The sequence below is a fragment of the Anser brachyrhynchus genome, assembly GCF_964034855.1.
Source record: "Anser brachyrhynchus genome assembly, chromosome: 1".
Classification (NCBI taxonomy): Eukaryota; Metazoa; Chordata; class Aves; order Anseriformes; family Anatidae; genus Anser; species Anser brachyrhynchus.
This window is the reverse complement of record NC_137694.1, coordinates 29868529-29880726: the sequence shown is the minus strand read 5'-3', so window position 1 is coordinate 29880726 and position 12198 is coordinate 29868529. Positions and strand designations below refer to the sequence as shown.

Sequence of the window (12198 nt, the reverse complement as noted above, 5' to 3'; positions counted from 1 at the left end):
CGGATGCAAAATCAAATTACACAGTTGCTCTGTGTTTTGAAACCAATAAAACAAGACACAGGACAGCCTCCTTTCTTCTCGCCAGTGCAAGGATTAAGGGAAATGCTGTTTATGTCAGGACCTAAAACCCACTGAGCGGCAGGGCTGAATGAGCATATCACAAACAGTTATTGAATTTCTGCCAGGCTACATCTTAAGGATTGTGGCAAATGACTTCGCTTAAAAATATCCCCTTTCCAGTCAGAAGGGACAGTGTGAACGTCTGATTACTGATGCAGCTGGAACAGACGCGTTAGGTAAAAGGATCGCATTAAGCAGAAGAGTTCTCATCTTCTTTGGTAATTAACAGGATCACAGCAGGGTGTCTCCAAAGTGTATTTTCATATAAGGAGACTGCTTGTTCAAATCCATCACTATAAAAGCTTCGCCTCTTTTAGTATAGGAAGGCTCAAAAGTGTTTGTCTTTGCTTTCCATGCCTTTGTTTTCACATGTCTAGTTTGAGTTTTTGCCCAGCACTGCTGTTCAGAAAGACAAGAGCCCAACACAAGGAGACCAAGGGGGCAGTAAATGCTGGGGGGAGGGGGCTAGAAAAAAAGACAGTAATTATTCACTATTTTAATCAACATAAAATTCCATGCCAGCAATACTGTTGCCTCATGTGTGTGTCATTCCTTTCATGCAGTATAACTGTATCCTAGTATGCCTTCAGATGAAAACATATTCAGTAAAGTCCATCAGCATGGATCTGTGATTCATGCACCAGTGAAAGCCAGAGAGAGATTTTAGTTTATGCTGTGGAAAAGACAGGTTAGCTATCTGCTGTGTGCTTCAAAGTGAAAAATTACAACCTAAATAGTCCTGCATGTTCCTGTTTGCTTTTTAGAATACTGTGCCTGCATTAAAAACAGCTCAGTATTTAGATTATTTCTTCTACTTCTCCCCACCACCAACAACCCCCTCTCTGTACACCCTAGAGAACATCATAAAGAATCTGTTCCTTTGCAGCAATGCAATTATTTACTTGCAATTTTAGAGTTACTGTGTTTTGAAAAACAAACATCGTGAAACATCAACAGATAGCCAATGGCTGTAAGCCTGCCACCTTTCCATAAATGTCAGGAAACGGGTAGCTTAACAATATGTATGGTAAGAAGTCAATTAATTCAGGTGACCTTTGTAAATGGTGACAATAAAGCAGCTCTGACAATATGCCACAGCATTCGATTTTCCCTCTGGAAAATGAATGAGCTTAAGAAGAGGTTTCCTTTTCAGAGTACAGAATGAAAGGTATTGAAGCATTAGCTCCTGCTATTGGCAAGCTTGCTTCCTCTATTTCAGAGATTGTATGAAATCTGTTTAAAGCAAGCTGGTTTATTTTATTATGTGAACCACAGTCTCTGGCTCAATTCATTAAATATCCCTTTTCCACCCACATTACATGTGCATTTTCATTGTTCAAACAAGAATTTCAAGCTACTGGGTTGTGTTTTTACAGAACATAGCATGCAAAAAGGAGATAAAGCCTGATTCTGATCTCTTCATGGTATATGCAAAGGACTACTCGGATGAAACTTTTTCTATTATATATCATGGTACATGCTCAGCTTTTCTGATTTAAGTCTCACTGGTTTTTAATGTAAAAATTAAGTAACTGTGGGTAACTTCACACTAACGTGCACTGATTTTTGCCACTCTAATGCACTGCTTTAAGATATTATATAGATAAGCCAAAGTGTTTGAGAAAAATTTGGCCATCCCAACCATGCACGTACAGAGAAAACACGCTGCACATGCACCGTCTGAGCACACAGCACACGCATTCTGAACTAGCACACCAGCCCCAATGTTTGGTGACTATTTCGGCTAATACTCCCTAAAAGCTCCTGCGATAACGTTGTGGTGTCAGACAACGACTGGCTGATGTTGTTATGGCAACTCGGGCGTACCGCCGTTCGGGGCGGTGTGCTCCAGCATGACATCACAGCACGCCCGCCCGGAGTACCGCAGGTAGGGCACCATTCCCCTTTTGCGCCAGGGTTAGAGCAGATCAGCTAGGCAACATCGCTACCTAAAATGCAGATCATAAGTATCACGTATAATCTTTGTCAACTGATGAAGAAAAGCAGCTTATGAAAATAAATCCTGCAAGTCACTTGTGATCACTCATCCCTTGACGCTAGAGGACAAAATTAAGTGTTTGCAAGTGAGAGCAAACTATTTAGCACTGTTGTAGCCACTTTCTGTGACTCTTACCCCCTAATCTTTATTCTATTAATACTTACTCCACAGGAAAAAAAAAAAAAAAAAAAAAGCGAAAAAAAAAGCTTTGCTGCTTGGTGAGAACAACTATATCTTTAAATGGCTGGTGTTTAATAGCCAGATTTTGGGCAGCTGACACTGTAGAAGAACATAAGCAGGTTTTTAAGGCAAACTCTATATCAAGCATGTTTTGAAGTGTAGAAATATGTATTCTGTAAGTTACGGTACATCAATGTTTCAGTTTACTCATATATCCTTCCTTCACTTAGTACCGTTAAAAGCTGGAGAAAAAGAAGTAAAAGTCTTGAGAGAGACAAGGCCAAAAAATATCTTAGCAAACCCTTCCACTTTAAATTCGACAAACTCTACATAACAAGAACAAGCAAAATCTGACAGTGAAAAACTTGTTGGACGCATAGCACTCAAGCAACTGTTTCCCAAAGTAGATTTGTCCAAAAATGTGTAACTTCTAAAACATGAATTTCTTCTTTAACACCCCCCTCCATGTATTTAAGCCCCCATATTACCTCAAAAAGAACAGTAATTCTCATTCTAAAAATACAATAAACAATTAAAACCCTTTCCTTTCCCCCTTTTTTTTTTTGAAGGGAAAATGTCAGTAGAATTTGAGAAGAAACAGTAGTGACAGATGTCATTAAAAAGGTCATTAAGCACATTAGTATTAATAGAAAATCAATACTTCTCATTAAAACTGTAATGTAACTGTAAAACAAAATTACCCTACCTTTTACTTATTCAACTGACCATTCCACAAACTGTTAAATGCCATTGTTGTGAAACACTGTTCACAAGAACGTTTCTTAATGCTCTTGATGCCAAAAACTTTATTGAAACAAACAGTATGAACCTCAGTGTTATACACAAAATCTAAAAATGACACCATCGATGTCACCACAACAAATCTATATATGATGTCATCAGTGTCACCACAAGAAATTCCTATCCTCAGCTGACCTGAACTGATGAAGTATCATTAGCACAGCCCATGGAGCTGTACTCATCTGCACCAGAGGAATGCATATTGACAATATGGATGTCAATAAAGTCATTCCACACTGGGCTCTTTTGGAGGAGCTGAGTGTGCCACCTCCTGAGAAAGAGCACTTTCATGAGGGCAAAACACAAACTACTTTCACAATTTTACTTGATCTGACTACCCTATTCTGACAGGATTTCCTTTTTTTATACATGGAAGATGGTACTATATAATCAATCTACCATAATAAATTGAATAGTAAAGGAATAAAGAGAGTCAACATGTGCACATTTTCTTCTCACAATAAAGACATGCTGTAGTCATACATGGAAAATTATATATCATTTTATAAATAGGATTATATTTATCATGCTCATTTACTTCTATTTTATGACTTCTTGGCTTTAATTTACAAAGTGTTTGGAAGAACAAGCTACAGATGGGCTCTCACCCCTAGCATTCCCAAACCTGCTTACTGGTTCGTTGCAAAGCACAAACTGCACGGACATTAAAATGAATGGAAAGCTTAATTTCATAAACACATATTTATACATTGCATTCTTGAAATGATTATCATTCATTTGGAAATATTTCTTCTTCACCAAAGATTTGTCTCTATAAAACTTTCAGCCAGCCTATTTGCTGTAACTGCTTGGCCACAAGCAGTAACGCTATAATTCAAAGGAAATAAGATCTCTGTACTCCCATTATTTCTATTCATCTGCTGTATTTATGGAATTCATTAAAATATCTGCCCCAAATTTAATGGTAGCTTAACTCTACTGACCTCTGATTTAGAACAGAAAAGATTTTTTACCTCTTTTCTGCTCTCAACTCCCACAATTCTAGTCAAACTGGGAAATGCTTTTTGACAACACTGGCACAAAAGAAATCATTTAGCAGTTCCCTTTCCTGTACTTAGAGTCGAATACTGCAAAGCTGAGTGAAATGCTATAGGAATTTTATTTATTTTTTTCAAAGTATCTACTGATTATTAGAATTAACCCAAGAATCTTTAACGAGAGTGTTCTTGTCATGCAAATAACACTCTGCAAGGAAATACTCCAAAGTCTAAAACATGTGGTAGAAGAAAGGTAAAAATACCTGTCTTAAGTTTAACTGCACAAACATTTCCCTGGCTATTTAGTTATCAGTATTGAAAAAAAAAATTATTGTTTATACAGTTCTCTGCCTAGGGATCAGACAATTTCAGAAGTTGCCTGTTGAATAAATTACAGAACAATAATCCAGAATTATCACCAGGTAGTAGAACACACAATGAAGAGCAAAGATGTGCACCAAGACATTTTTTAAATCATCACAACATAGCCATCATCCTGGGGAAAAGAAGATAAGTCCCCTAATAGTCTTTACAAAGGCAGTGTAATGGCAACACAAAGGTCAGAAATTGCCAGGGCTCTTCTAGAGTGGTGTTGAGATGTTCAAGGAAACTCCAGCTGACAATCAGGTTGGCTTTGTCATCCTGGTGCTAAAACGCAAAGTCATCCATACTAAAGAGAGACAAAGAAATATATCCCTGACTTGGGAGGCACTTAAATAACTGCAAATGTTTAACTTGTTCCCTGAATAAGGATAAACACAAATGTCTCCTCGTTCTGCTGCATAATACCACATCTCTGCTGAAAACAGATATATATTCATGCCACTATTTATATCATATTTATGTGATTTATTCTGTACCTGAAGTCCTAATAAAATTGTTCATCCTGAGAGGGATAATTTTTATGCGTAAACAGAGACTTTTCTCAAACATTTTAGTCAGTGTCACGGTAGCAGTAAATCTACTAGAGACATTTATTCATTTTCTTCACCCTAAGCTCATTCCTGTGGCCACATTCTTTCAAGCCCCTGAACTTCCTCTCCCCTCTGGAAAGCAGCTATCTCTCGAGGTCATGTCAAGCATCAGCAATTGCAGACGCCACTTAACAGCGAGCTAATTCCCCATGTTTCTACCAAAGTGCAGAATTACCTGCTGAGTTTTCCACCCCAGCTAGCTCCATGTTGCTGGCCAGACAAGCAGAGAGACAGGAGAACCCACTTCAGCCAAGACTCATGCGGGGCCGAGCCTCACAGAAAAACCTCTTCCCCACCATGACAACCCCTCCAAACCCACCACACCACATGAAACTGCCATTTCACACGTCCCGTACAGAAATCAGGTAGTCTTTCAAAAATTCTTCCTCCCTCCCAAGTGCAAAAGTGTTTCAGAAACAGTACAATGGGTTTATTAAATATGCTGTTTCCCCTTAGCAAGTTCTAAACCAACAGAAAAAGTCTTTCAGTATGAAAAATAGAATTACAGCCAAGTAATTTCATTACCCAAATGTAGCTTGAGGGACGTTATCTGCATAACTCCCATTTAATACCAGTTTATAACAAAGCACAGCTATTTATTTAGGTTACTCTTGAAGCATAAAACTCTAAGTTTATCCTGGATACATTCAGTGTACTACACCTTTTCGCATATCTATTTCTTCTAACAATGGATGCGCCATATTAACTTTGAAAAAAGACAGCTGAGGCTGTACAGTAGCTGTTTTATGACACTCTCCTGGAATCCAGCAATTTCACTGTTCACTCCATTTTAATTTTTTTTGGCCAGTTACTTACTGGTAAGTACAAACACAAGGCTAAAACACTACAGCACATGAGAGAAAGGAAAAGACTAATGCCTATTATGTCAGTTTACAGAGGTATCATTATGAGGTGAGAGAAGACAAAACTAAGTAATTGCAAATATAATCATCTGTAAAGCTAGAAATGGTTGTCTGAACAGCAATTTCACCCAGCACGTATAATTCAGGTAACATACCCTCTTGAATGTTGCTTTGCTATGTAGTCATCAACACTCTGTCAGACAAACACACGTTTTCGGTCATTCCATTTTTATTGTGCAATACAGGACAAAAAGGATATTCAGCACATTATTCTAGGATTAGACTCTGAACTCCCAAAACACATATGGAAAAGTATACTGCTCTTCAAGAGCAGCAGATAAGCTGCTGGACTATTTTTCTTGGGCAGAAAGAACAGCCCATGAATCTGAGGTATGGCACAGCACTGGTCCTACTTTTTTCACTTCCACAGGCCCAAAAGTAACGTACATGTTTGGACATATACCATACAAACTTGATGCACACTCAGATAAGAAGCAATCCCCTTAGATATTAGTGCATAGACTAATTCTAATAGGATGAACTTTCCTGAATATTTCAGTGTTGTTTGTTACTGGTAAAATAAAACCTAAACTTGCTTTCAATAATCCAGGGTTCAGAACAAAGCCTACCATAGCCTCACCACTGCTTCATTTCAGCAGCAGTCAGGAGAGCTAGTGTGTTTGTGTCCATGCTGGTATAGATACTTCCATGCCTTTAGAGCATGGTAAAACAACTTTAAGATATAGGCCAAAGAAAATCTAGTTAAAAACTCACATGTTAGCTATAATTTTGTGCCATTACTCAAAGATACTAAAACATAAATTGCCCTCTTATGTACCTCTAAATCTGGTGATACTGTATATTGCTGCTGATTTCTGTTCCATACAAATACCTCAGTAAAAGCAGGCTGGATCAAAACCATCGTGGGAGTCTCAACTGAAATTATCTTTTATTCTTTCTTGATTTTTTGCTAATTGTGTTTGTTTCTACTTTCCCATTAACATTGTTTTAACAGAGTTATGTGTAAAAGTAATTATAAGAGAACTATCTGCTAAAAACACACAAATGAAACTGTTACCATGAAAATTTCCACACTAGATAGAACAATCCAGAAACCTTTCACAGATGGTCCTCAGAATTGCTATCTTTGAGTGTAATTTTACTTCCATTTGTGGTAAATGGCAAAATTCCCATCGATGTCAACAGATGCAGAAGGGATTTGTAAAAGCTTTTTCTCTTTGCTTTTTGGTGCTTCCATCATGTTTCTATCCAGAAACATGAAATTCATCATGTTGGATCACTTCTGCTAATGCCACAAAGTAAAAGATCCTTGAGACCTTTTCTTGTTTTTTAGAATAATCCTGATTATTATACATATTATGGCACAGCCTCTATATCTAAAACACCTAGATGGAGATCCAAAACTTTCTGAAAACCAGGATTTCAGATGAAAAGGAATCTACTTAGCCAGCTCCAAAAACAAAACAAAACAAAACAAAGCCAACTTTGGAATCAGTCTGTATCCCCTAGAAAAGTTGGCTAGGTAGTTTTTCGAGCACCACACTGAGAGACCCTGGAAACAAGCTGAATTCTTGACTTTGGGTCAAATGGAGTTTAATTAAGCAGAATTACGGCAAACATTTTGCAACTATTGTACATTTTGTTTTGCCTGTGTGATGAAACAGGAATACTCAGAAACAACAAATGGCATATCATCAGTCTTGATAAGGAGAAGCAGGCCTTTTCAATATTTAAGACAAACTTTACTTTGAAATGTAACTCATGGAAAGTAAATTGATGTTCCAAAATGGAAACATATGGTCCCCCTATTTCATATCTCACTCGACTGTAGTTAGGCATTTTTCCATGAAGAAAATCAGTGCTTAAATTGTCAGTTTATTACCTGGGAGTAAGCAGAATAAGATTAGGCAGTTTTTAGAACTGCCATAATCAATTTACTTGGGGGGGATGGGGAGGTCTATGGCTAATTAGCAAATGTATGATGAAAGTACAAAGTTTTGTTCAAGCAGCATGGACATCAAAGAAGTATTCTTACTGCTATTAATGACAGGGGTATGAGTTCAACTTCCCAATCATTCAGAGGAGGGACTTCCAATAAAGCTTTTGCTCTTTATTGTTTTGTCTTAACAGATAACTTGCAACTAAGATTTTTTTTTCCAAACTGTTCATGATTTATGTCCTATCTTCTCCAGTTCCATTCTAGCCTCATGTACCTTCCTTTTATCCATTAATGAGTTTTATCCCTTGGAAAATAAATGTTCATATTGAGATATTCAGATATTCAGATCTTTGCACGTTTGCTGCATAAATCCATCCTCTCCAGCCTATCAAAAAGATGTCTAACATAGACATTAATGTTTGCCTATTACTTATACAATGCTCCATTCACCTATAGTTAGCACATCTCAGTAATTCTGTTATTCTATCCATGATCATTATTGTCACACTGGGCAATAAAATCTCAAAGCAAATGAAAATAACAGAATTGTTTCTTTTTACATATTTTGACCTGTGCTCTCAAGCTGCTAGCCCAGATGTCACTGACATTATGGAGAAAAGATAGTCTTTTTTTTTTTTTTTTTTTTTACCATTTTTAAAGTATTTTAAAGAAATAGGCCCATTTTAATGTCTCCATTTCCAGAATTAATAACAATAGTGCATTTTAAGGATAGAAACTATAATACTTACAGCTTCTATACTATATAGCTATATAGCTTCTATGATTAGGCTTCATTTCCCACTTCTACACCTATTACTTCTCCTGTTCAACAGTTAGATTTAGAAGCTGCTCTAAAAGGATTGTATTATTTATATAGTACAGTACACCAATAAAAAATGTGTGATTTCATTGGAAAAATATTGATTCAAATAGAATAGAACGATTTTTCTTATAACTGTGTATTTGCCTTGAGGGTTTTGAAAGTGGAAGTCAGAGAAAGGTTTTTTTTAATTTATATTTAGGTACTTACATAAAAGAACTTCCTTTAATAAAGGTGGATTATTATTGTTGTTTTGATCGTCAGTGCTGCAACTGCCTTCAGAGGCTTCTCATTGCAATCCAGATCCTGCTGCCTTTTTAAAGCATTTAAATATTACCTTCTCCAGGTAACAATAAAACCATAAATAGAATAAAGAAGTAAAATTACATGAAATTTCAAAGATTTAATTGCTGAAAGATTAAATTCCCCATACATTGTCCAAATTCTCAAGTGTGTTTAGGGTCCTTGGTCATCCTCTCAGTTGAAGTAAAGTAAAGCTCTATCAGTGGAGTTACACCAACACAGGTATTTAAGTTTACAACAGAAAAACAAGACCTTGCTCTTTTAAAAAAATTCTTAAACTTTCTGTTTTTCAAGTGTTACTTTTCATCACTGCGTTGACAGTTTCTGATGCTTACCAGAAGTTCACAGAAAGCAAGAGAAATCTTTCTATTTACTTAGGGTGGATGTGGATTAAACTTCTGTAGTCCTTGTTTTAAACGTTTTACATATCAGTTATCCCAACAATGTCTTGTGCTGGTATGTCATTATATCAATGCTAGCAATAGCACAAAGACAGAGAAAACACTACAAAAAATAAGAAGAAAAAGAAGACTCCCCTATGTCAGGGGGGGTTGGAACTAGATGACCTTTAAGGTCCCTTCCAACCCAAGCCATTCTACAATTCTATTAGAAACTGATAAAAGGTTTATACAAATATATATATATATATATATATATATATATAAAACTTTACCTTCCATGAGCTGATCTGACATAAAAGCAGACCCTACTTTGAGCAGGAAGTCAGACTACAAATTTGCTGAGGTCCCTTCCAACCTGAAGTATCCTATGGTGTTATGATGTTTTCAGTAGAGGGGCTTGCTACTTTGCTAACAGAGGTGACAATATACAGTATCACTGTCTTCATTGGAGTCTGCTTAGATGGCTCAGTATGACTGCATTGGATGAGAGTAATTAAGATGCTACCAGAGGTGGAAGGAACGTTGCTAATCTCTACACGCTTTGAGTTCGGTATCTCATCCAGTGGTATGGAACTGAAAATTTTGAGAAGGTGGACAGTCTGATAGACTGCTCACAGCTACAAAGAAAATAAAACTGTTTAAACATGAGGCAATATTTGCTTTGTTGTTAACCATCAATACAAGGGTACCTTGATCACACCCCAACAGATACAAAAACAATTCTTTAAATGCCCTCCTATTTTGTTTTAAATTGTTAAAATAACACAATGTTTATTCAGGTAACAGAAAATATCCATTTTCTAGTAGGGGAGAACAATTCCCTGGAGCTTTACCACCTTAGTCTGTGACCCATGTATTTCTGCTCAGCCAGGTGTTCAGTGTATTCCACAAATATGATGCTGAATATACTACAGATTTATACACAGTCTTGAAAATACAGCATTAACAATTGTGAACAAGAATTAACATAATAACCACTTCATGTTAAGCTTTAAACTTCAGCTTGCAGTTCCTAGAGTGGTATTTTATTTCATGTAGTGAATATATTTAATCTGTTTCACTCTTTGCATGATATAAACCTGTAACAAGTTTCACAAGAAGGGATTCTGCTGAGAAATCTTGCCTGCTTAGAGTTATTATTTGTGCTGATTTTCTCAGAGTTATCTCCAATATCAAGATCCACCCAGTAATTACTTCTGCCAGAGTAATTTAAGAAACATGAACTGGTCAATTAGAGTCACTGAAAATTTAGAGAACACTCATACAGATGGTTAAATGAACACCATTTTTAGTCCTAAGCTCTGAAAAAAAGACAGGAATGTGCAAACTATGACGAACTAGAACAATGCTATTATACTACATGTAAAACAGGGCAAAAATTAGCTGCAGCACCAAATTCCAGAATTTGCTCTGGTGTTATCCACTATATAAGACAGCTTTTTCAGTTTGAAGGTCTGAACATACATAAAATCATTGTAATGAGATTTATTTGGTACTAGGATTAGAAGGAGGGTCAGGAAGCCCTTAAAGTATTTTTCTTATAAGAGAATACATTATCTATGTAGATAATTTGCAACTCTGTTCTTTACAATGAGTAAAAGCTACACTTTGATAATGTTTTTTTATGGAAAGTACTCCTGCAAAAATTAAATTATATTGTTTATATTAATCACTGGTATTATATCAAGTTACTAAACCAATATCCCAACATGAGTATACTCTAAATTCAGAAGTGTAAAATGCAATGAAGTTTCAGAAGCACCAAGTGTTTCACCAAAATCATACCAACATAGTGCCATTAACTATTTCTTAGCTATGGTCTTTACAAAGATGCCTGACAAAGCCTGCTTGTTGCCATTAATGGGGTTAAGTATTTGCATGTAGTTCGAATCTAAATGTTAATGATACAATTATTTCCTCTTACAACGATCTTTTCTCATTATGCAACAACTCACGGAATTCATTACCAAACATGTTTCAAAACAAGCACAAGAAAGTTTCCCTTAATAAGAACTTCTGTTCAGGCCCTACACCGGGCTCCTCTGTGAGCAGCAAAATCTCAGCTTTCTAAATGCCTTCTGGCACTCCACTGATACTCATATTCAAGATAGATGCTTAATGGAATTTGACCGATTACAACTCACATTTAAGTGAATGAAACACGTTTTAAAATTAGATTTCATTTCTGCTTACGCGACCTGATAATCACACCCAGAGAACATCATCACCACTTACACTACTCCCAGCTATATCTTATTGACAGTAAGTATAGATAGTTTGACAGGGCAAAAAACAGTTTAAGCTGAATGCTTAAATTACTTCCTGAGCCAGGCAAAACACGGGAGTACAGAGAAATTCAAGGTAAAAGCGGAAACAGATCTAATTCATTGTTATGTAAATGCTATGGAGGAAAACCATAAAAAGCAAATTGAGTATATGAGACTGGATATGACACTGTTTTCCACACTGCCATTTTACACGTGTTTTATTCTTGGACTTTTTTCTGCATAATGAAAAAAAAATTGTTACCCTGGCAACTGCCACATGTTACTCCGTTTATTTCTGAGATACAGAGCAGTCTATAAAAGAATAATACTGTTCACTTTTATCAGGATGTCTCAACGCCACAGAGAACTGGGAACTAAGCGTCACAACACATACACGGTTTTCCCCAAAGTTTCAAGAAGACATATCAAAGAAGGAAAAGCTACATATTTTGCATTTATCTTTTTTGCAGTCTCATTTTCTTTATTGCTTTATGTGTAAATGGGAAGCAAAG

The 12198-nt window shown here is 36.4% G+C and overlaps 2 protein-coding genes across 7 annotated transcripts in view; one reads left to right on the top strand and one right to left on the bottom strand.

The window, feature by feature from the left end:
- IMMP2L (inner mitochondrial membrane peptidase subunit 2) overlaps positions 1-12198 on the bottom strand; it is a 460185-nt gene that overhangs the window by 231918 nt on the left and 216069 nt on the right. The gene's annotated exons all lie outside the window — the stretch shown is intronic.
- The window catches only part of LRRN3 (leucine rich repeat neuronal 3), a 45133-nt gene that overhangs the window by 12786 nt on the left and 20149 nt on the right, over positions 1-12198 (top strand). The window lies entirely within an intron of this gene.